Source organism: Nerophis ophidion, linkage group LG09 (genome assembly GCF_033978795.1).
Source record: "Nerophis ophidion isolate RoL-2023_Sa linkage group LG09, RoL_Noph_v1.0, whole genome shotgun sequence".
NCBI classification, from domain to species: Eukaryota; Metazoa; Chordata; class Actinopteri; order Syngnathiformes; family Syngnathidae; genus Nerophis; species Nerophis ophidion.
The window spans coordinates 27860723-27886602 of NC_084619.1; positions in this window are offsets into that span (position 1 = coordinate 27860723).

Sequence of the window (25880 nt, forward strand, 5' to 3'; positions counted from 1 at the left end):
TTTCCTTCAATTTAATTTAAGCCATTGTCCCTTGGTGGATTTAGAATGTGTTTTTTTGTTTTAATCGCAAAAGCCATGTTTTTCAAGAAATGCCGGGGTTGCAAGGTGGGAATTAACGTAAAAAAATATTCATATATACGTAAAAGTACGATTTTGTGTAAAGAGTCGTGAATACTCTCAAAGTTCGATACAACGTGGTACTTGGGGTCCATAAAATATCGATCGCGTTAACGCTGGGTTACAGTCACCTGACCTTACGGCACTTTCGGGTTCCAGGTGATGATCTGGAGCAGGGGTGTCAAACGTACGGCCCGCGAGCTGAATTGGTTTAATCCGGCAAGGAGTTTGCTAAGTATAAAATTTAACTGCAATTATTTTATGAAATAAACTGCATTTCTGAATGTGTCCACTAGATGTTGCAATAACAATTCAAGTGTAACTGAAGGAATCAATAAAGTACTATCTACTATCTAACCCACGTCCTACAGTACAGTGTTTAAAGGTGACGGGTCAGCTGACTTTAAGCAACCTCTGTATTGGCTGTCAATACTCTAATCAGCGCAGGTGGAAGCAATCAAATGCTCCTGTTGTGGCTGGCAGCAGATGGCGGAAAACTGATGCGGTATTGACACGATACCTCTTTCATTGTAAATTATCCACTCTTCGGATAGAATAATGAAACAGTAACATGCAAAGACTTAAGTCAACTTTGCCATAATTTTAGTAATACTTAGAGTTTCGTGCCGCATTGGTTGACGGCACGATGTCCATCCTGAACTCTGATGTAAAAATGTGTGTTTGTACATTTGTTGTTTGTTCTATTTTACTTGATACTTAAATCTATCATGTTCCCATTGGTTAAGTTTTTAGTAATGTTACCTTGTTATCAGCTCTGGTGTCATCTGGAGGGGTCCACAAATTCAGCAAATATTCGGTAAAAGACAAGGTTGGACTTATTCCTGCATCAGTAAGTAACATACTTGATTGACATAATGAGTGCCGTGCTGTTGTGATCGTGCCACTAACGAAAAAAAACGTTTTTTGCAGTTTATTTCCTGCTACAAATATTAGTCTCGTCCAAAATTAAAGTCTGCAGTTGTTTTCATGGTTTGAGGTTTGTATTGTGTCTCATTATTTAGCAATAGATGTCCCTGTTGTTCAGCCATGTTTGCAAGCGATACCAAGATTCAGTACATGCTGTTGAGTCTACAAGAGATATTTTCATCTGATATTTTCCTGATTGCGTCACAGAAAGTTTCTCACACTAATCAAATGTCTAAACAAACATTTTACAAAGTGATCGTTGCAGACACAAGCAGTTAGATTGTTTTCTCCTGACTTTAATACCTTTTATGAACCACTTCTTTCGGGCCTCTATGAAAGTTATTTCCTATCTCTTTATTTGAACAACTGGAACACCCAAGAACAGAACAGCAATACGGTGTGGCCCGGTTTGTAGAGCGGCCGTGCAAGCAACTAAAGAGTTATTGGTTTGATCCACTGATTCCGCCATTCTAGTCACGTTTGATGTGTCCTTGAGATTAACACGTCACCCTTGCTGCTGATGGGTCGTGGTTAGGACCTTGCATGGCAGCTCCCACCATCAGTGTGTGAATGTATGTGTGAATGGGGGAATGTGGAAATAGTGTCAAAGCGCTTTGATTACCTTTTAAGGTAAAACCGCGCTATGCAAGTATAACCCGTTCACGGTATTTTATGCTCAAACTCGACACTCACTCTCACTTTTTTTAAAACTACGCTCAAACTGGTAGACCATCATGTGAATGAAGCCACGAAGAAGAAAAACAGATGTGATGTCATATGCAACCCAGCAATTCCTGAGATTGTGTTGTATAGAACTCTTAATTTTTTACCCTTTTCTTTTCGAAATAATACAATAAAATGATCCCCATACAAAGTGTAATCAAGACGAAACAACATTTCACAATAGATGAACAGCAGATGCATTGCCCAAAACACGGACTATTTGTGTTTGAGAAATACCCAACATGATCTTATCCAATATTGCAATTCTAGTGGCAACTTTTTAATTTTCCTGAGGGAACTTTCCTGAAGGTATCAATGAAGTACTATCTATCTATCCAACTGTGAAGCAATTTCCCTTTTGTTTGACAACATTTTCTTTTGAACTGTTACTACACATGATTCTGTCTTCATAATGGGTGTGGAATTGGTAAAGTTGTGCATGTATAGCTTGACTGCCTAAACCTGCTTGGTGGATAGTGCATGCATGTGACATGACGTGAATGGTGGATTGTGCTCCCATGTCACAGAACGAATCAATCAATTAATGTTTACTTATATAGCCCTAAATCACGAGTGTCTCAAAAGGCTGCACAAGCCACAACGACATCCTCGGCTCAGATTCCACATCAGGGCAAGAAAAAAACTCAACCCAATGGGATGACAATGAGAAACTTTGGGGCGGGCATTATCCATTAGTAGGTTTGGACATCACTGGGTCAGTATTTTGTTATTTTTATTTAGATTGTTATGTTATTATTGTTAGCGTTATATACAATTTTGTGTTATTTGGGACCGCACCATATCGAACTTTGATTGTATATGCATAATTATGAATCTGTGTGGATTAAAGAATGCTGTTTAATTGTGCTGCACACTATATGCTTAAAACAATAACATTTCACAGGTAAAAAACAAACTAAATCAAATGCGTATTTATAGAACATTTAAAATAAAACAGTTTGAGAAATTATTAATTTTCAATATGCAGTATCTGTATAGCTTTTGATGGTAGACACGTTGCTAGATTTGCTTGTGTATCTAGTCTCCTATATAATGTATATCTATGCATTCAACCTTATTACACTAACATTTAGATTGTATTTTGTAAGAAAACAGTGAGTCACATGACATGAGGACACAGCATGACATCATCCAACAATTAGCCAACAGCCGAGATAAAGCAACAGTATATCCTCTTTTCTGTTTTTCATATTTTTGTAACTTTGTTGGCTCTCAATGAATGCCTCACTCTAATACCAGACACGCTGTTCCAAAAATTAACCTGGATAAAATAAACATATTAATATAATATACTAATGTGTATGCATTAGATAACGTAAAGATGTGTTTTGATTTCTTCTTGAAAGATGCTAATCTTGTCATAAGTTTGCAGCCCTCTGACTTTTCTACTTTTCAAGTACCTGAATGTTGGTATCCGGGTTTGTGACACTAACAGGATTGTAGAAAATATAGCAAATTACTTATAAAACATATAATTCAAATTATACCTTTGATGCCTGTGCAAAGCCAAAGTCACGGTCCGGGTGCGCATCAGTGAACATTCATCCCTGTGCTGTACTGAGCACAGCTCTGACAGCTGTTAAAAAGTGCGGCGGCAGCGAACGGCTGCAATCAATCGCCGGCAATCTGCACACCTGGTGCTGACGATCAAACCTGTGTTTTGAAAGCCCTCACAGCCTGCCATCCGGTGCCAAAAAATAACCATCTGTTCGTGTACCGTAAGCCGACTCACCCTGCTATATGCTCTCTAAAATTGGAAGCTGAAATTATATCTAATTCTGTATTGAGGCATATCTACCCTATATAATAATTTGTAACATTAATAATTTATTAAAAGCCCTTATGATGATTGTCAGGTTCAAACACTGATGACATCTATTAAACAGACAATAAGCAAGGAATCATGCAGAGATATAGTTCAATTTGGCTCAATGAGAAAAGACATTTGGGGCTGCACATTCGGTTACAATCTCCCACCACGCTCTAAGGTCCAGATCCATGTGTTCCTCTATTTATTTGGGAGGTCTCTGGTTACATCTGCGATGAGTTGGCGACTTGTCCAGGGTGTACTCCTGTTAGAATAATTATGTATATGTTATCACACTAACTTTAGAATGCTTAAAGTCTGTTGCTTTAGTTATTAGCTATTGTGCTCAAGTTAGACTTTTTTTCTAATCAATGTAAGGACAAAACTTCTTGTCTTAGCGATGGCCTCAGCCACATGATGTTATCATAGTTTTGGCTCACTGGCAGCCAAGGACTTCGGAGACTTCGGCATGGATCGTATGACAGCACGCAGACGAGACAGAGACTTCAAGGATCTCAACGAAGATAAGATGACAACACGCGGACGAACTCTGCGACAAGGCAAAATCACATTCCGTCACGTACTATGCGTCCTGGACCTGCTTTGCATAATATATGTGACCACTCCTTTTAGAGGCAGCTTCAGTGATGTTGACTATGGAACTCTGAATAAAAAGGAGAACGCGGCAACTCGACCTTAGAGCGTAGGGCGAGACTGTGACTAAGTGTGCAGTGCCCGCGTTCTCCTCATGAGCCCTATTTAACTCTGTGTCTGCTTGATTCCTTGCTTCTTGTCTGATTAATAGATGTCACCAGTGTTTGGACCTGACAACTCCGCCTTCCGCCCGATTGTAGCTGAGATAGGCACCAGCGCCCCCGAAACCCCAAAGGGAATACGCGGTATTAAATGGATGGATGGATGGATGGATGGTTACACCAATGAGCCTGCTTCTGAAGGAAGGGGGGTTAGTTTTAGCAGCCCCAGTTAAACACAATATATGATTATTCAGAAATGCAAATGTGCTGACACTCGTGATATCGACCTGTCTTTGCTTTGTCTGCGTCACAGTACTCGATGTTCTGGACACAAACAATGATACGAGACGACTCGCAATCTTGGATTTGCAAATAGTCCCGTTGCATGGATAGAAAAGTGCAACTTCAGCACAATTGATAATAACTATAGCATTGGCCTTTAAAGAAAGGCCTACTGAAATTAGATTTTCTTATTCAAACAGGGATAGCAGGTCCATTCTATGTATCATACTTGATCATTTCGCGATATTGCCATATTTTTGCTGAAAAGATTTAGTCGAGAACATCCACGATAAAGTTCGCAACTGTCGGTGTTAAGAGAAAAGCCCTGCCTTTACCGGAAGTCGCGGACGATGACGTCACATGTTGATGGCTCCTCACATATTCACATTGTTTATGATGGGTGCCTCCAACAAAAAGTGCTATTCGGACCGAGAAAATGACAATTTCCCCATTAATTTGAGCGAGGATGAAATATTTGTGTTTGAGGATATTGATAGCGACGGACTAGGAAAAAAAAAAAAAAAACGAGTTAAAAAAAACAAACGCAAATGCAAATGCATTCCGATGTTTTTAGACACAGTTACTAGGATAATTCTAGGAAATCCCTTATCTTTCTATTGTGTTGCTAGTGTTTTAGTGAGTTTAATATTACCTGATAGTCGGAAGGGTGTCTCCACGGGTGTCTTGACAGCAGTGTCTCAGGGGAGTCGACGGCAGCTTTATGGACGGCGCAAGCTCAGCTTTTCTCCGGTAAGAAGCGACTTTTTAACCACAATTTTGTCACCGAAACCTGCTGGTTGACATTTGGTCTGGATTCATGTCTGCTTGACCGCGCTCTGATCCATAGTAAAGTTTCACCTCCGGGAATTTTAAACAAGGAATCACCGTGTGTTTGTGTGGCTAAAGGCTAAAGCTTCCCAACTCCATCTTTCTACTCTGACCTCTCCAATACTAATTGAACAAATTGCAAAAGATTCAGCAGCACAGATGTCCAAAATACTGTGTAATTATGCCGTTAAAGCAGACGACATTTAGCTGTGTGTGTGCGCAGCGCTCATATTTCCTAAAAACGCGTGACGTCTTGCATACACGTCATCATTACACAACGTTTTCAAGACGAAACTCCCGGGAAATTTTAAATTGTAATTTAGTAAACTAAAAAGGCCGCATTGGCATGTGTTGCAATGTTAATATTTCATCATTGATATATAAACTATCAGACTGCATGGTGGGTAGTAGTGGGTTTCAGTAGGCCTTTAAGCATAAGAGTTGTGTGATAACTTTCACATAATTATTCTGACCACAACATTTTAAACCTAAATCATAAGTTGTCCGTGGTCACCAGGAAGGAATTTACATATTAGATTAGGTATTCAAAAAGTACAAATTTCACACACACATTTTAAACATTTTAACAGTAAATGCACAATATTTTATGTATTTTTAATCCCTTTGGAACATGCTCCAGTTCCTGGATTGGAATAAATGTTGCAAAATTAATTTGAACTTTGAAGGAATCTACATCGAGAGGAGCCAGATGAGGTGGTTTGGGCATCTGCTCAGGATGCCTCCCGAACGACTTCCTAGGGAGGTGTTTCCGACCAGCAGGAGGCCACGGGGTAGACCCAGGACACGTTGGGAAGACTATCTCTCCCGGCTGACCTGGGAACGCCTCGGAATCCCCCGGGAGAAGCTGGACGAAGTGGCTGGGGAGAGGCTTCCCTGCTTAGGCTGCTGCCCCCGCGACCCGACCTCGTATAAGCAGAAGAAGATGGATGGATGGATGGATGGAGTCCATCTAAACCAGCTTGACGGTACAGAGATCTTGCTAATCAAGGGCAGGGAATGCAATACTCAACGGAATGAGGGAAGGAAATATTTAAGATTAATATTAATACCTAAAATTGCATATAAAATATTTATTTCATTCAGTTTTTTTGAAGGGTCCTATTATTAATGCACAACATATATTAAAGAACCCATAACATCCAGATGACCTACATTTTACAAACATGCCTTTATGTATTCGTTTGAATAAATAAAGGTTCATATATATATTAATAAACATAGAGCTAAGACAGTAGTCATTTCCCATAGTATAAATGAGTTTTTGAGTAATTGATAGATAACTAATGCTACTTGGGAGACCCATAATTCAGCCAACTAAACAACAGGCGTCATTTTTGCTACCAAGGATGTGTGAAGCATACGATTGCTGTTTTGTTTTGTTAGTTTTCATGATTAAATGAAACCAAAATGATACAGAATGTCCAAATATACATCAAGACATACTCCAGCTTATAAACTTACAATAAAACTTGCTTTTATTTTGTCGGAGCATAATTTTATAGTCACTCTGCTGCTACATTACTGCATTTTTTGGTGACAGGCAGACTCTCGAACAAGCATCCAGCGATGCAATAAATGTAGAAAATACACAGAATGACCCCAAAAAATAAATTGTTACCTTCATTTTGTGCTAACACAGACAAACTACTTAGAGTGGCGACGTTATCACTTCTGTTTCCTTGCTTCCCTGCTCCCTCTAAATGTATTATAGATTATAAATTAGGCCTCTCATCTGAAAAGTAGACAGCTGAGGATTTAATCCAGCAAGTTGGGACACTTTGACAGCCATTTAGGACCTGAAACTGGTGAGAACGACACCAAAAGCGCTTGTTCCCATACAACACAATATCAAATTTCCCCCAGTCTTCTGACACGGCTTATTAGTGATCCCCAGAACCCCAAACAAGTCTGTGGGCTATAGAATGTTTTCTATTCGGGCTCCAGTATTCTGGACAGTTAAAGATGCTACCTCAGTAGAATAATTTAAGTCCCATCTTAAAACTAATTTATATACTCTAGCCTTTAAATAGACCCCCCTTTTAGACCGGTTGATCTGCCATCTCTTTTGTGCTCTGCCCCCCTCTCCTGCGTTGAGAGGTTATTAGGGGACCACAGATGGAGCGCTAGCTGTACAAAGTCGGTGCCCGGGGTGAACCACTCATCTGTGCATCAGTTGGGGACGTCTCTGCACTGCTGACTTGTCTCCATTCAAGATGATCCCCTGCTGGCCCTACTATGGACTGGACTCTCACACTATTAACTAGATCCACTGGACATCCATTGCACAGGTGGTCGCCCAGGGGGGTCCCCTCGTCTGCGGTCTTCTCCGAGGTTTCTCATTGTGCCCAGTGAGTTGAGTTTTTTTCTTGCCCTGATGTGGGATCTGAGCCAAGGATGTTGTTGTGGACCTTTGAGACATTTGTGATTAAGAGCTATATAAATCAACTTTGATTGATTGATTGATTGATTGATTGATTGACATCAAAATGTGCTCAGATTTGTTAGAAGACAAACTTAAAATCACTACTTTGTCTATTTTGTAGGAAACTTCTATCTTTATGAATCATTTTTACGTCCAAAACTACTAAATATGGACCAATGTTGTCAGCATTAGAAGGGCTGTTTAAGTTTATACTTTGCTAATGCTTATACAACAAAGTAAATGAGGTAACTTTTGAATAACGTGCATCAATTTGTAACTGAGAAAACAAAAGTTCAACCAACAATTTGCATTTTGGAAAGAGCCATTCTCTCACCCACAACACCATCCTTGAGGGTTTGTGGCAGATTGGCACTTTGGCAGATTTGCAGTTTGTGCATTAATGAGGCAGAATGACAAAAATCAGTGAGTTGCAATGTAGCACAGTACTCGGAGGAATTGACAGGAGCATGAAAAGGTACATCTACAGCTGTCTGCTTGTTGCTATTGATCTATTATAAATGTCAGTTTCCACTTAGATAGTGATTCATGCTGAGCTGGGGGTTGCACTCTGCCTGCGCACAAAGAGTTATTGTCATGAATACTGTGGCATAGACTACATACATCAGACTTTTCAGCAAAGACACTTTGGACCTGATCCATTGCGGCATCAACGTGGATCCTGGCTGACTAGCAGTAAGCTCTGCTTGTAAATAAAAACAAGTACATGGTGATGTCAGATGACTATTTGAGTCAAATTCACATGCGCGTTGAATAAAGTGTTGTTTTGAACTTATGAATGGTGCACCTAAGCTCCATATAGGAACTATGCATGTGGAGAAATATTATTATTATTACTGTACACCCATGTACACAAGTGGTCCTCCTGTTACGACATTTCATGTTACGATGTTTTTGTCAGTGCTTGTTGGCTAAAATGTTGCACTTCATTATGTCTACCAAGCGTAAGGCAGGCTCCTCTGGTGGCAGTGCGCCAAAGGAAAATAAATGTCATCCCCTTTTGATCATGGGATGATGAAGCAGTGAGGCAGGTGGCTGGAACATTGAGAATGTTCTTGCCAACTGTTCACGTTTGTTTGCATTATTGCTGATGTTTTTGTGCGCTTCCCTGATGCATTAATTATTGGGTACCTGACTAGGTGCTCCACCAACCTTTAACTCTACCGAATGCAATAACAATCACCTGGTCCTTCAAAACTACAGAATTTACACAAAGGTTGTTGATATCCTCATGTGGGTAAGTGCTGAATAATTCTAACCAGCTTCATTTATGGTGTATTTCTGTGTTAATTAGATGTTTTACTCCTTCTGAAATTATTAATTTTGACATATGAAATGGAAAAATCTTATATTGCTCTTACTTCAGCTCTCAGGCAATGTGCAACCAAATCCAGGCCCCGCTTTATACAACATCAGTACTCCTGATGAATTTAGAGCTAAGTCATGTCTCGGTTTAATTCATTCAAATATTAGAAGTTTACTGCTAAAATTAGAATTACTCAAAATCTGGAATCAAACAACCAATGCAGACCTCTATCAGAAACTTGGCTAAGCAAAGCAGTCTCTGACAAGGACATTGCTATAAATGCATATGATGTCTTCCAAAGCGATTGTCCTCGAAAAGGTGGAGGAGTAGCTATGTTTAAAAAACACAAATTCAATGTTATCGTATTATCATCACTGTCAATCACTAAACAATTTGAACTCCTTGTCCTGCAGCTTGAATTCTCGCAATTGTAGGGTGTTATGGACCTCCCTTGGTCTCCACTGAAGCCCTTGCCTCTCTTGAATCCTTTATGAGTGGGTTAAATGCTAGTGAACTTCTCTTAGTTGGTGATTTAAATTTTGACTGGTTGACTTTTTCTGATAACCTTAACTCATTAAATTTAACTCAATTAATCACTTCCCGAACTCGACCCAATACTAAAAATTCCTCAAAATCATCTTTACTTAATCTAATTCTAACCAAAGCTCCCCGTAAGTACACTGGTACTGGGGTGTTTGTCAATGACTTGAGTGATCATTGTACAATTGGAGCTGTAAGAAACTGCACGCTACCAAAATCAAAACCCACTATTACATGCAAAATAGATATACAAATGTTTTGCCTTCCAGCTTTTATATGAGACTTAGCTGCCTTTCAGTGGAACAGAATCGCTTTAATTGATGATATTGAGATAGCGTAGAAATACTTCTATAATGAATTTCAACGTATAGTCAATAAACATGCTCTCTTTCGAAAATTTTGAGTTACAGGTCGAAAAAATCACCGGGTTTCCTCTGCAATTGGAAACCTTCTCAAAGAGAGAGACGTACAGTAATTTGGGCCAGGTCTCCAAAAACAAAGACAGAAGTTGACTGGCTTAGCTATCGCCAGCTTACAAATAAATGTACTTCGCTTGTTAAGAGAGCCAAGTCTTATTTTTACCTGCATGAATGCAAAAAACACGCAAATGACCCCATACATTTTCGGCAAACCATAAAAGCTTCTTTAAATCATGTGACAACAAATAACTTTCCAAGTCCTTTAATTACAAACGTTTGTACTAAATCTGGTACTTTGCCTGATAAGACAACAATATCAAATTGTTTTAATGAGAATTTTGTTTCTGCCGGATCCTTGTTTGAGTCGTTGAATCATCAATTGTCAAATGTTGGTTTGACTAATGTTAATATACCAAATACACCACAGGCTGTAAATAGACACAACACCTGTACTTTTGAGTTCACAGCTGTATCAGTCAGTATCTGAGGTGAACAGTGCACTAAAGAGCCTGGACACAACTAAAGCAGCAGGACCTGACCAAATCGAACCCTTTTTCTTAAAATTGGCTGCTGATTTAGTTGCTGAGCCTCTCTCGCATATTTTAACCTAAGTCTAACAGGTAAAAGCATTCCAAAAATCTGGAAATCAGCCTTTGTACTTCCCCTGCTAAAAGGGGGTGAACCCACAAATATAAATAATTACAGACCAATTTCTATATTATGCATTTTAGCAAAATTGTTTGAGAAGATCATCAGTAACCAGCTAAAGGATTTTTAAGAATCAAACAATATTTTATCTCCATTTCAGTCTGGTTTTAGAAAACAGCAAAGCACTATTACAGCTGCTCTCAATGTCCTCAATGATTTAATCGAGGCTGTAGATGGCAAGAAATATTGTTTCGCCCTATTTATTGATTTTTCAAAAGCATTTGATATAGTAGACCACACCCATTCAAGCCCTTCATCACGTTGGATTATCTAAAAATGCAGCTGCTTGGTTTACAGACTATCTTTCCATCAGAACACAACATGTACAGGTGGCTGGGATGACCTCTTCATTACTGGACATTAACAAAGGAGTTCCACAAGGCTCAGTGCTGGGGCCCATTTTATTTTCTATCTACGTAAATAATCTTTGCAAAAATGTGTCAAATGCAATGTACCATTTCTATGCAGACGACAGTATCATTTATTGCTGTTCAACCTCCATCACTCAGGCTTTTGAGTTTTTGCAAGTTGCTTTTCATGTCATCCAGGTATTACTTGATCTTAAATTGGTTTTAAATACAGATAAAAGCAAGGTAATATTTTTCTCTCATTCAAGGGTGCTACTGGAAAATATTCCAAATATTGTAACATCAAATGGAAACTCTATAGAGCAGGTCTTAAATTACAAGTACTTGGGTTTTGCTCTTGATCAGGAGCTTTCATTTGAAGCCCATATTAACAACTTGGTCTCTAAGCTTAGGGTAAAGCTTGGTTTCTTTTTTAGAAATAAAAACCGCTTTCTCTTAAAGTCAGAAAGAAATTGGTGACAGCAACAATCTTGCCCGTAATTGATTATGGAGACGTGCTTTATTTTAGTGCTTCATCTAAATGCCTCCAGTCTTTGGACACTGTTTTTTACCCAGCACTAAGATTTGTTACTGGCTGTCGTAGTCTCACCCACCATTGTCAACTGTATATGAAGTCAAAGTTAACTTCATTGAGTGCACGCTGATACACACATTGGCTGACTATCATTTATAAGGCTCTTTTAGGATTAATGCCTCCATACTTGTGTACGTTGTTACAACGAAAAAGCAGCTCTAATGCATTACACTCCAACAATTTGTTTTAACTGTTCCCCATGTACGGACTGAATTTGGGAAAATAAATGTTGGCGTTGCTGCCCCTATGGCATTGAATGCATTGCAGACGGAACTGAAACTGACTGAACTACTTCCATTTGTGCACTTAAGATGTGACTTTAAGGTTTCACTACTTACGTATAAAATACTACACGATCTAGCTCCATCCTATCTTGCCGATTGTATTGTACCATATGTCCAGGCAAGAAATCTGCGTTCAAAAGACTCCGGCTTATTAGGGATTCCTAAAGCCCAAAAAAAGTCTGCGGGCTATAGAGCGTTTTCCGTTCGGGCTCCAGTACTCTGGAATGCCCGCACGGTAACAGTTTGAGATGCTACCTCAGCAGAAGCATTTAAGTCTCACCTTAAAACTCATCTGTATACTCTAGCCTTTAAATAGACCTCCTTTTTAGACCAGTTTATCTGCCGCTTCTTTTCTTTTTCTCCTATGTCCCCCCCGTCCCCTGTGGAGGGGGTCCGGTCCGATGACCATGGATGAAGTACTGGCTGTCCAGAGTCGAGACCCAGGATGGACCGCTCGTCGGGACCCAGGATGGACCGCTCGCCTGTATCGGTTGGGGACATCTCTACGCTGCTGATCCGCCTCCGCTTGAGATGGTTTCCTGTGGACGGGACTCTCGCTGCTGTCTTGGATCCGCTTTGAACTGAACTCTCTCGGCTGTGTTGGAGCCACTATGGATTGAACTTTCACAGTATCATGTTAGACCCGCTCGACATCCATTGCTTACGGTCCCCTAGAGGGGGGGGGGGTCCCACTTCTGAGGTCCTCTCCAAGGTTTCTCATAGTCAGCATTGTCACTGGCGTCCCACTGGATGTGAATTCTCCATGCCCACTGGGTGTGAGTTTTCCTTGCCCTTTTGTGGGTTATTCCGAGGATGTCGTAGTCGTAATGGTTTGTACAGTCCTTTGAGACATTTGTGATTTAGGGCTATATAAATAAACATTGATTGATTGATTGATTGATTTGGAGACTTCCGTTCTGTGCTGAGGGACAGACAGGGAGAGACGTTTGCGCAGTGCCTGTGTTTTTAAAAGGTGTAAATCTTTATTGTTTTACAGTTCTCTTTTATGTATTTTAAAATGTATGTCTTAACATATTACTTTTTTGAAACTGCTCTGTGACATGTGCTGTTGACCTCTTGGCCAGGTCACCCCTGTGAAAGAGATCTTGATCTCAATGGGTTTCTTATCTGGTTAAATAAAGGTTCTAAAAAAACACATTTCAGTTCAACAACCCTCTGGTACGATGACATCAATAATAGAGTGAATGTTTTGGAGACAAGTATAGTCCAAGAACAAGGTTGGCTTCATTAATTGAATGACGTTGTCAATCTGATGGACATTGAAATGATGAATAAACATTTATTTTTACACACTTTGACAAAATGTTCACTTTAAAAAAAATGATTTCAAAATATCACTGATGTATTTATCACCAAAACAAGTTGGCCTTGCATTCAATCAATCAAATTATTTATAATGCGCTTTTTATGTATGAAAAATACAACACAAAGTGCTTTAGAGACTTAAAAATAATGCCCGATGACCCACATTCCTCATCATCAATCACACACGCACACACACACACGCACACACACACACACACACACACACACACACACACACACACACACACACACACACACACACACACACACACAGACACACACACACACACACACACACACACACACACACACACACTGACACACACTGGTTATCATTTGGAATTAGGACCAAGTTTTTGATCATCACTTGGGAAAAATATATTAGTTTTAACTAAGGATAGATACCATACAGAATCACAGTACTATTAATAATGCCAGGATAACCAATTTTTCACTTTTAAAGAAAATAATTTTTCTCTTTTACCAACATTTGAAACATGTAAACAAAGTGACCCAGATTTCCCTGTTGTGTGACCAATAAAGGATTATCTTATCTTACCTTAAACCACAGAAATAAAATGAAAAAAAATTTAAACTTTTTTTGACTTTTTGTTTTTAACAATATTGCTCAGAGAGTATGGGGTATCGGACTGTCTTATTGTGGCGGTCCGCTCCCTGTACGATCAGTGCCAGAGCTTGGTCCGCATTGCCGGCAGTAAGTCGAACATATTTCCAGTGACGGTTGGACTCCGCCAAGGCTGTCCTTTGTCACCGATTCTGTTCATAACTTTTATGGACAGAATTTCTAGGCGCAGTCAAGGCGTTGAGGGGTTCCGGTTTGGTGACCGCAGGATTAGGTCTCTGCTTTTTGCAGATGATGTGGTCCTGATGGCTTCATCTGACTGGGATCTTCAGCTCTCACTGGATCGGTTCGCAGCCGAGTGTGAAGCGACCGGAATGAGAATCAGCACCTCCAATTCCGAGTCCATGGTTCTCGCCCGGAAAAGGGTGGAATGCCATCTCCGGGTTGGAGTTCAAGTACCTAGGAGTCTTGTTCACGAGTTGGGGAAGAGTGGATCGTGAGATCGACAGGCGGATCAGTGCGGCGTCTGCAGTAATGCGGACGTTGTACCGATCCGTTGTGGTGAAGAAGGAGCTGAGCCGGAAGGCAAAGCTCTCAATTTACCGGTCGATCTACGTTCCCATCCTCACCTATGGTCATGAGCTTTGGGTCATGACCGAAAGGATAAGATCACGGGTACAAGCGGCCGAAATGAGTTTCCTCCGCCGTGTGGCGGGGCTCTCCCTTAGAGATAGGGTGAGAAGCTCTGCCATCCGGTAGGAACTCAAAGTAGAGCCGCTGCTCCTTCAAATCGAGAGGAGCCAGATGAGGTGGTTCGGGCATCTGGTCAGGATGCCACCCGAACGCCTCCCTAGGGAGGTGTTTAGGGCACGTCCAACCGGTAGGAGGCCACGGGGAAGACCAAGGACACATTGGGAAGACTATGTTTCCCGGCTGGCCTGGGAACGCCTCGGGATCCCCCGGGAAGAGCTAGACGAAGTGGCTGGGGAGAGGGAAGTCTGGGTTTCCCTGCTTAGGCTGTTGCCCCCGCGACCCGACCTCGGATAAGCGGAAGAAGATGGATGGATGGATGGATGAACATAAAGAACATACAACACTTTTCTACTCAACCAGTCCTGCTGATTATTTCTTAATCTCCTATTTTACCTGCAATCTCCTTTTGTACGCCGTAATGTAGTTGTACACATACAACTTCAATACTTGCCATTACCGGTTTTGGAGAGCTTCCGGTTCGGCCCTCAGACATTTTAAACAGTCACTCTTTGCTGGTAAAATACCAGAAGGGATGAATCGCTTCAAGTACTTCTCGACAGCCTTCACCTCCAACTCTTCCCATGTTCTTCTTTTCTGGGCCGCTTTACCTGCAAGTGACCATACAAAATACGTGTTTGAAAATTAAATAAATAAAAGAAAATTAAGAAATTAAGTTATACATTGGTTTCCTATAGTGTCTCTAACCCACAGAAAACAATGCACACATAAACATTGACAGTATTTGGGAGAAAACAAAGACTGATAAAACTTGACTAAAAAAACAATTTATGTATGCAGTCTACCTTTGGAAGAATGTCTCACTGCAATATCTCCTGAGGATACCTCCTCTTCTTTTGAAAGTCGCTTCAGTCTCTTGGGCGGTGGGATTGCTTCCTCCTCAGTGGTTTGTCTTCTGTTGGTTCAATGTAATAAACATTCAGTGTCATGCTTACCATAGGCAACATGCACTTCTGGAGTGCTAACCAAATGGAACTTCAGAAAAAATTCCAAATAACAGAATATTATAATATATAGATAGGCTCCAACAGAAAGTGATTCAAAAGGTTTCTAGGAGCAAGGCTGATGTTCTTAATTATATGCACCTGTCAGTAAACGTTCTCTGAGTTGTCTTCAAAAAAATATATCCTTAACTCTTTGTAGTAAAATATATAGGTTGAGATGACAATACAATTAGTATAGGCTTTTTGCGAAAACAACATTGATTACAATTTTTGGCTTAACTTGGTTATGAACAAATTGTTCTTGTACAAATGACGGTCAGTAACCTCCATTCTTGAGAAAGATGTGCTTACCTTTTGGTTTAAACAGCTTATTTTCGTATTCCATTAGTTGACATCTCCTGCAGACGAACCACATTTGTTATGGAGACCAGGTAGAAGTGATTAACTATACACCGAAGCGGTATGAGCAGAACAGCGAGTGCACTACCAGCTACAGCCCGATAAGGGGGCTACAGTGGGGCAAAAAAGTATTTAGTCAGCCACCGATTGTGCAAGTTCTCCCACTTAAAATGATGACAGAGGTCTGTAATTTTCATCATAGGTACACTTTAACTGTGAGAGACAGAATGTGAAAAAAAAATGCAGGAATTCACATTGTAGGAATTTATTTGTAAATTATATTGGAAAATAAGTATTTGGTCAACCATTGAAAGCTCTCACTGATGGAAGGTTTTGGCTCAAAATCTCACGATACATGGCCCCGTTCATTCTTTCCTTAACACGGATCAATCGTCCTGTCCCCTTAGCAGAAAAACAGCCCCAAAGCATGATGTTTCCACCCCCATGCTACACAGTAGGTATGGTGTTATTGGGATGCAACTCAGTATTCTTCTTCCTCCAAACACGACGAGTTGAGTTTTTACTAAAATGGATACATGGATGATACAGCAGAGGATTGGGAAAATGTCATGTGGTCAGATGAAACCAAAATAGAACTTTTTGGTATAAACGTAACTCGTCGTGTTTGGAGGAAGAAGAATACTGAGTTGCATCCCAAGAACACCATACCTAGTGTGAAGCATGGGGGTGGAAACATCATGCTTTTGAGCTTTTTTTCTGCTAAGGGGACAGAACGATTGATCCGTGTTAAGGAAAACATGAATGTGGCCATGTATCGTGAGATTTTGAGCCAAAACCTCCTTCCATGTCTTTCATGTCCTTTGTTTTCTTTGATGTTTGATGTTTCCCTCTTACACACATGTAAGAGGGATGTGTACTATGGCTATGAGTTTTGTTTTTTCCCCTTGGCCTAATTTTGGACCCCCTCTCAAGAGGCCCAGGCTTAGACCGATTTTTTTATTTTATTTTATTTCAATATTTTATTTTTTTCTCCCAATCACAAATATTCAATTTAGATTGAATATTTAGAGGCAACATATAATTTAAACTTAAATGTTATGCATATGAGCTAAATGTGAGAAAAGTGTGTTCAATATGACAAAAGTGAGTTAAATGTAAGACAAGTGAGCTAATTGTAGGAAATTTATATTTTCGAAAAAAGTGACTCAACTTTTACATTCGGCACCCCATACCCCCTAGTTTAGTTGCAGACTTGGCATGGCCAAGCAAAATTGGGTCTGAATATGGTGGGATCTGAGCCGAGGATGTCGTTGTGGCTTGGTGCAGCCCTTTGAGACACTGGTGATTCAGGCCTACATAAGTAAACATTGATTGATTGAATGATTGAAACATTGAATTTATTTATTTGGTCTTCTACCCCAATACACACTTAACATTTACATTTACCCAACAGTATTCAATTTCTCACCTTAATGAAACTTAAAGTCAAGAATAGTGCACTAAGAATAACATTTTGCCAATCCTTAGTTAATTGTCATTGAATTGTCAGGGTTTATAGGGATGTGTGTCAATGTTTGTGGTGGTCAAGTGGTTGGTCAATCAGACCAACTACTTTTTTATTAAATAATCTTTATAATAATTATTTTAGATACAGGTATGATGAGTTTTACAGTGTAGTAACTTTCCCCTGATCAATAATCCGGAGTAAATGTGGAGATAAATGCTCCAGACCATATTTAGGTGAAGTCACAGCAAGACCGACCAAAAACAGGAACAGGAAAAATAAGAGCGCTGCACAGGAAGAAACCGTCATTATGGATCATAACATTTTCGACTGGCACAAAAACTTGACTTAAATAGTATAATTCATCATCAGAATGGAACCACTATGTAGACCAGTGTTTCTCAAATAGTGGGTTGGAACCCACTACTACAGTGGGGGAGATTTTCATTAATCTTGTCTATAATTTAGTATCCATGTTATAATGACGTCCCACTGGGGTGAGTTTTTCCTTGCCCGTATGTGGGCTCTGTACCGCGGATGTCATTGTGGCTTATGCGGCTCTTTGAGACATTTGTGATTTAGGGCTGTATATAAATAAACATTGATTGATTAGTGCGTCTGCCTCACAATACGAAGGTCCTGCAGTCCTGGGTTCAATCCCAGGCTCGGGATCTTTCTGTGTGGAGTTTGCATGTTCTCCCTGTGAATGCGTGGGTTCCCTCCGGGTACTCCAGCTTCCTCCCACTTCCAAAGACATGCACCTGGGGATAGGTTGATTAGCAACACTAAATTGGCCCTAGTGTGTGAATGTGAGTGTGAATGTTGTCTGCCTATCGGTATTGGCCCTGCGATGAGGTGGCGACTTGTCCAGGGTGTACCCCGAATTCCGCCCGATTGTAGCTGAGATAGGCGCCAGCGCCCCCCGCTACCCCAAAAGGGAATAAGCGGTAGAAAATGGATGGATGGATGGGTCCACTTGCATGACCTCCTCATGCAAGACAAGTTGGTAAAACAATAATTTTAGGTGGATTTGTTTAGGTTAACAAACCTACAAAAATGATTAGATGGCACCAGATTGCATCATTTGACAAACATTCTTTTATGGATGGATGGATGGATGATTGATTAATTGATTGATAATGTTACACAAACCTGAAGCTAGGTGGAATTAGTGCTCAATCTAATTAACAGATTCCCTGTTCTATCTATTAGAAGTACTAAGTACACAGGAACATGTGTATAGAGCAGTGGTGGTTTCTGGTTTAGGTTGGGGTAGCTAATTTTCAGCTATTCTCTAAACATGAGTACCATCTCCAATAATAGATACAAGCTATAAACGTCACAAGATTGCCAAATACTCCATACAAATTTCGAAACAACGAAGTCAAACTTGAAAATTGCTCCGGCAGTGGTTTATAGTTCAAGATTGCTGATTTGCTCATTTTGCTGTCAGTCAAAAGAGGATTTAGCCTCAAAAATATTCTCAAATCATCTGGGTAGCCAGGGACCAGTCTCACTTTCCAAAGCCGATAATTTATCCAATAACAGTCTACTTGGGTTGCGGTGGAACAACCTACCCTATCCTCCCCCATTGAAGTCATTGGACACTCAGCTTCAACGCTGTTTAATCAACTGTGACGCTACCACAGTTACTGAGAAGAAAGTTACGTCAGCTGACGCAAAGATTAGTTATTTTCTGACTAAAACTTGAACGCATTCTAGTGCATACTCAGTCAATTAAACGTAAACACAAAAGTAAATTACCTTTTTTTGACAGCAATCACCACTGGAACAGAGCTGACGGACAGGGAGAGATGGAGAAATTTGTGACAGGAATGAAAAGAAAGCAGAAGTCGTGAGCAGCATTTATATAGAATGCAATTCACACAGTGCCTTGTACAGGTAGATAAATCTATTGATAGATAAATAAATAAAAAACTGAGAAGCACTGCACGGACCTCCTGTGATGGATGACATAGTTATGGTGGTTGTACCAGACTGTCATGGGGAAGAGAGGTTTGCTTCAGATATAATATATCAACATGACTGCACATTCTCATCATCACCCATGGTGACATGCATTGTGCAGCGACTGAAAGGACAAGAGGTGTCTCAGGTATATCTACTGTGCATATGTCCTGGTAGCCACGCAATGTTTTACAGGCATGTCCAACCTGGAGATGATCTCAGGGTAGACTTAAAATACGCAGGAATGATGTTCGCCTGATGTTCTCCCAGTGTGGCTGGAGGAGGTGGCCTGAGATACAGGTTGAAGGACGAACGTTTCTCTGCTCAAACTACTGCCCTTGTGAACATACTTGCCAACCTTGAGACCCCCGATTTCGGGATGTGGGGCAGGGGGTGTGGTTGGGGGGGCGGGGGCGTGGTTAAGAGGGGAGTAGTATATTCACAGCTGTTGTGTGCGCAGTTGTGCACTGCACTTTCTAAAGTAGATGTTATTGTCACAAATGCATGATTGATTGATTGAAACTTTTATTAGTAGATTGCACAGTACAGTACATATTCCGCACAATTGACCACTAGAGGGTAACACCGCAATAAGTTTTTCAACTTGTTTAAGTCGGGGTCCACGTTAATCAATTTATGGTACAAATATATACTATCGGCATAATACAGTCATCACACAAGTTAATCATCATTGTATAAACATTGAATTATTTACAATCCAGGGGTGGGATGTGGAGCTTTGGTTGATAGCAGTACTTCAGTTCTCCCGTCCAAAGGCAAAACCTAGTAACTCACTTCTAGCTGATTTTGAGAAAACAAAGGAAAACCAATCTATCTTTATGCTGTCTTACAAAGATCTATAAAGTCATCAAACGTATAGATGTTTTCTTGAGCTTTCATTTTCTTGCCGATTGAGCCATGGATTGAATCTGCTCTCATGAACGTGTGCCCTTTCTCCAGATATTTTATCACAATCTCGGGTGGGCCCCATTCTGCGTTTGCACATTGGGCAAGAGCCGTGTACAGCGTCCAGTTTTTATTTTGACCGCCACAGTTATCTGCCCAAAAGAGTATGCAAGGGGAAGAATGAAGAACAATACATTTAATGAAGGTGCTTGCAACGTCCTGGGCCAATCTTCCAAATATCCCCTCTTCCATAATATCACATAATCAGGTTGACCGTCGGCCCCCATTCGTGCAAATGTCTCATTAAAGACAATAAGGGGACTGACAAAGAAGCTCCGATTGGTCCCTTGAGATACTAGGTTTTTCTGTTGTATCTATGGGGTTATGTGGTAGTTGCTAGGTCCTGCCATGCGCGTAACAGCTTACTTATGGAACAAATTACAATATCGCATACACTAATGTAAAGCATATCACCTAGGAACTCCAAAATTATTATCAGCTCAGTTTTGACCAAAATTGAGTTACTGGGTTTTGCCTTTGGACGAGAGAGTTATCAACAATTACATCAACAGAGAAATGGACATTGAAACAGTGTAGTTGTGACTTAGTAGGATATGTACAGCCAGCAGAGAACATAGTGAGTTCACATAGCATAAGAACAAGTATATACATTAGAAATACATTTGATTATTTACAATCCGGGGAGATGGGATGTGAATGTAGGAGGATTAAAGGGTTGAAGTTACCTGGAGGTGTTGTGGTGCATCATGTACAGTAGATGGCAGTATTGTCCTGTTTAAGAGTGTCACATGCTGTTTACGACAGACGAACTGCCTTACGGTAGAGTGGTAGACATAAACGTGACTGTTGTTGTTGTGTGTTGTTACTGCGCTGGGAGGACATTAATGAAACTACATAACAATTAACCCACATAAAGAAACCAAGAACTCGCCATCGATCATTCTACAGTTATGACGTCATTGGGCAGACACGCTCTCAGACACGTCACTCAGGTCCTCATGGAGCTAGGAGGGCGTGGCCTCTAGCTCCGCCTGAATTTCGGGAGATTTTCGGGAGAATATTTGTTTCGGGAGAGGCGCTGAATTTCAGGAGTCTCCTGGAAAATCCGGGAGGGTTGGCAAGTATGCTTGTGGAAGATAAACCAAAAAAAAAAGAGCTGGCATGGAACATTTTTGAAATGCCAAACTCTGATTTGCGTTGGTTAGGCGTTACAGATGGACTGCCCAATTGCGACTTCAGTTTCCGAATCCACCGTGTCTCACTCTGATCGGAAATAATGGTGCTAGACACAGCCTCATCAAACAATCCTCAGAGAAAAAGAAAATAGAAAACAAGGTCCATTTATTTCCGCTACCTTCAGGCATTGTGTACTTACACAATGGCATGAATGACACAAGGGTCAGTGTCTCTGAGGCGATTAATTTGTTGTTTTGTGGTGTCTTTGTGGAGTGTGTTCCATTTTCCATTTTCTATACTGCTTTATTCATTCCTCTCGCATGTATTATCTACATTTTAATCCCTGGAGGAAATTTAAATTTATGCTGTTGTGTCTCAGAGAAGCGTACCACGCATTTTGGGAGCAGTTATGCGTCCCGGGTGAGGCTTATTTATTCATTTTTTATTAATTACTCTTTATAATGATTACTTTCGATACTATATTGTTGGCTATGATATGTTTTACAATATAGTAACTTTCCCCTGATCATTAATCAAAAGCAGATGTGGAGAAAAGAGCTCGGACCACATATATCGGTGAAGTCACAGCAAGACAGACCCAAAACAGGAAGAGGAAAAATAAAAGTGGTAGACAGGTAGAAATTATCGATCATGACATTTCCGACTGACAATAAACTTGACTTACATCATATCATCCATCATAGGAATGGAACCACTTTGTAGACCAATGTTTCTCCAATAATGGGTCGGAACCAGCTACGGGGTTCGCAGTTAGCTATCGGGCGTCGTGAGAAGCAGGAGAGATTTTTATTATTCTTGTCACTCTAGTATTCATGTTGGAACGTTACACACGCCTGCAGCTCTGTGGCAACAGTGCTCAGTCTTATCAACAGGTTCCCTGTTGTACCCAATATAATTTTAATCGAATGTACTACATTCATTTTAATCCCTGAAAGGCAAGCATACTATGCTCACGCAGCCAAGAAGAAATATCAGAGTGATGTGGCCCAAACATTTGCTTCTGAGCTGACTATGACATTCAGCTCAAGATCACCTCAACAGTCAGAAAGAAGTAAGACTAACATCTCTCCCTGAAATGGTTGCTACTTGTTTAACCCTCAGGGAATTCTTCAATATTATGAACGTTATAAGTCCGAGGAACCTACTCGTATAAGTGTTAAAAATTAGCCGTACATTTTATTATATTACTTTTAATGATTAGTTCTGGAGATCATCGTCAGGGCTATCCATTGGTATCAACTTGGTGTCTTTTTTTATGTTTTATACTCTTTTTGTCAAAGAAAACCTTTTTTTTTCGTATGACGTAAACAACTATTGTGCAATATTTCTCCCTCATAACTCAGAACCTAAATATTTGATGTGAAGTAGTTGGAGCATTTAATAAGTCAATAATTCACAACAACATTGATTTTGATTTATAATAATTGTTTGAGCATTGACTGTTTTAGATTAAAAAATTACATTAGAAGATCCTTGGACCCATGAGGGTCCTTCTGAAATATATATTTTTTTACTTTTTAAAAACTTTTAACACTTAAATCTGTACATCAACTTCAGATGTATCCGTTGATAATCATTTTTATTTTTTTTTATGTTTTTGTATCTTTTATTTCCTTTTTGTAAAAGAAATCCCATTTTTTGAATGGAAAAAAAAACAAAAACTATACAATATTTTCCTTCCTAAAAACTCAGTTGTCAAAAATTTGATTTGTAGTAGCCTTAATTAAGTCTCTAATTCACAACAACGGTGCTTTTCATTAATAATAAGTTGTTAATCAAATTGTTGTTAATAAGTTGTTGATATTAAGTTGTTGTTAATATTTTATGTTTTTGTATGTTGTACGAAAGCGGTCACCAACCTTTTTGGTACTGAATAATGCAAAGGGCTACCAGTTTGATACACACTTAAATAAATTGCCAAAAATAGCCAATTTGCTCAATTTACCTTTAACTATGTTATTATTAATAAATAATGATATTATCTTTGTGGAAACACTGATCATCTTAATGATTTCTCACAATAAATATATATTTTTGATGACATGTTTTAAATAGGTTGAAATCCAATCTGCACGGAATATATAACACATTAGACCAAGCTATATTTCTAACAAAGACGAATCATTATTTCTTCTAGATTTTCCAGAACAAAAATTTTAAAACAAATTCACAAGACTTTGAAATAGGATTTAAATTTGATTTTACAGATTTTCTACATTTGCCAGAATATATATATTTTTTAATTTTAATCATAATAAGTTTCAAGAAATATTTCACAAATATTCTTCGTCGAAAAAAAAGAAGCTAAAATGAAGAATTAAATTAAAATGTATTTATTATTCTTTACAATAAAACAATTAATTTACTTGAACATTGATTTAAATTGTCAGGAAAGAAGATGAAGGAATTTAAAAGGTAAAAAGGTCTGTGTTTAAAAATCCTAAAATAATTTTTAAGGTTGCATTTTTTCTCTAAAATTGTCTTTCTGAAAGTTATAAGAAGCGAAGTAAAAAAATAAATGATTTTATTTAAAAAAGTGAAGACGAAGTCTTTAAAATATTTTCTTAGATTTTTAAATTCTATTTGAGTTGTGTTTTTCTTAGAATTACAAATGTCGAGCAAATCGAGACCAGCTTGCTAGTAAATAAATACAATTAAAAAAATAGAGGCAGCTCACTGGTAAGTGCTGCTGTGAAAGACTGCCGTTGTCTTGCGGGTTCCAGCGACCACCAAGGAAGGATACGACTTTTGAGCAGGTGTACACTTCTTTTATTTTTCAATAAACAAAAGTATTTTGCGTGTTACTTTTTAGCCTTCCCGTTGTCTGCGTCTGCCTCTCGCTCTTGCTGTCTTCCGGGTTGCACGTGCTGCTGCTCGTGTTGTCGTCTCCCTCTCAATCCTTCCTCGTATGGGTTGCTGTCACTCCCTACCATCACCAGCCCCGTTCTTTCCTCCTTCTCCCCTTTTATACAGAGAGAGGAGATACGTTAATTGTGTACAGGTGCGCGATCCGCACACCTGATCTTGTTTGTAGCGTCGCTCCCGGCACACCTCGCCGCTCGCTCGTAATCTTGGGCCGGGCTCCAGTATGCCATGCCTCTCTGTAGGACCGTCGGCTCCGCCTCTCCACAGCTGCTATTTGAGTTAATTTTAGAACAGGCCAGCGGGCGAGTCAACTGGTCTTTATGGGCGACCGGGTGCCCGCGGGCACCGCGTTGATGACCCCTGTTGTACGGCCTTTTTGTCAAAGAAAACAATTGTTTTCTTATAGAACAAACCATTACCAATATCCATGTAAAAATTACAATAGAAAAATACCAATAATAACAATACTAAAAGAACAAAAAAAGGACAATGAGGCAACACATACACTCATCGAGAACGTCTATTATAAACCAAGGATGGTCATTACAAGTGGGCCTGTGGCAAATGATGCACCAGCCAACTACTCTTTCTCTGTCCGTTCACAATGTGAATTGTTTAGTTCACTACTCAGACTGGGATTGCTGCCGCTGATGTCCCCTTTCTTGACTTGCAGCCTCGCTTTGGAGGACTAACTATGTTGCTGACTGCATGACCGGCAAGCGGGTCCTTGTGGCCTTTGCCTGCGTAATGGCGGCTCTGTCCAGAGTCTCCTGAAATGTGCCGCCTGTAACCTTTTGTGCCATTCCATGTGGGTTTGATGTTTGGGAAAACCACAAAGGCATTGTAACAGAAAATGTCCACCATTTGACCAAAAAAAGGGGATGGGTCCACTTGCGGGCTTCAAGGGGGAAGAGGGGTTAGTGCGTCTGCCTCACAATACGAAGGTCCTGCAGTCCTGGGTTCAAATCCAGGCTCGGGATCTTTCTGTGTGGAGTTTGCATGTTCTCCCTGTGAATGCATGGGTTCCCTCTGGGTACTCCGGCTTCCTCTCACCTCCAAAGACATGCACCTGGGGATAGGTTGATTGGCAACACTAAAATTGGCCCTAGTGTGTGAATGTTGTCTGTCTATCTGTGTTGGCCCTGCGATGAGGGGGCGACTTGTCCAGGGTGTACCCCGCCTTCTGCCCGATTGTAGCTGAGATAGGTGCCAGCGCCCCCCGCGACCCCGAAAGGGAATAAGCGGTAGAAAATGGATGGATGGATGGGTCCTCTTGGATGACCTCCTCATGCAAGACAAGTTGGTAAAACAATCA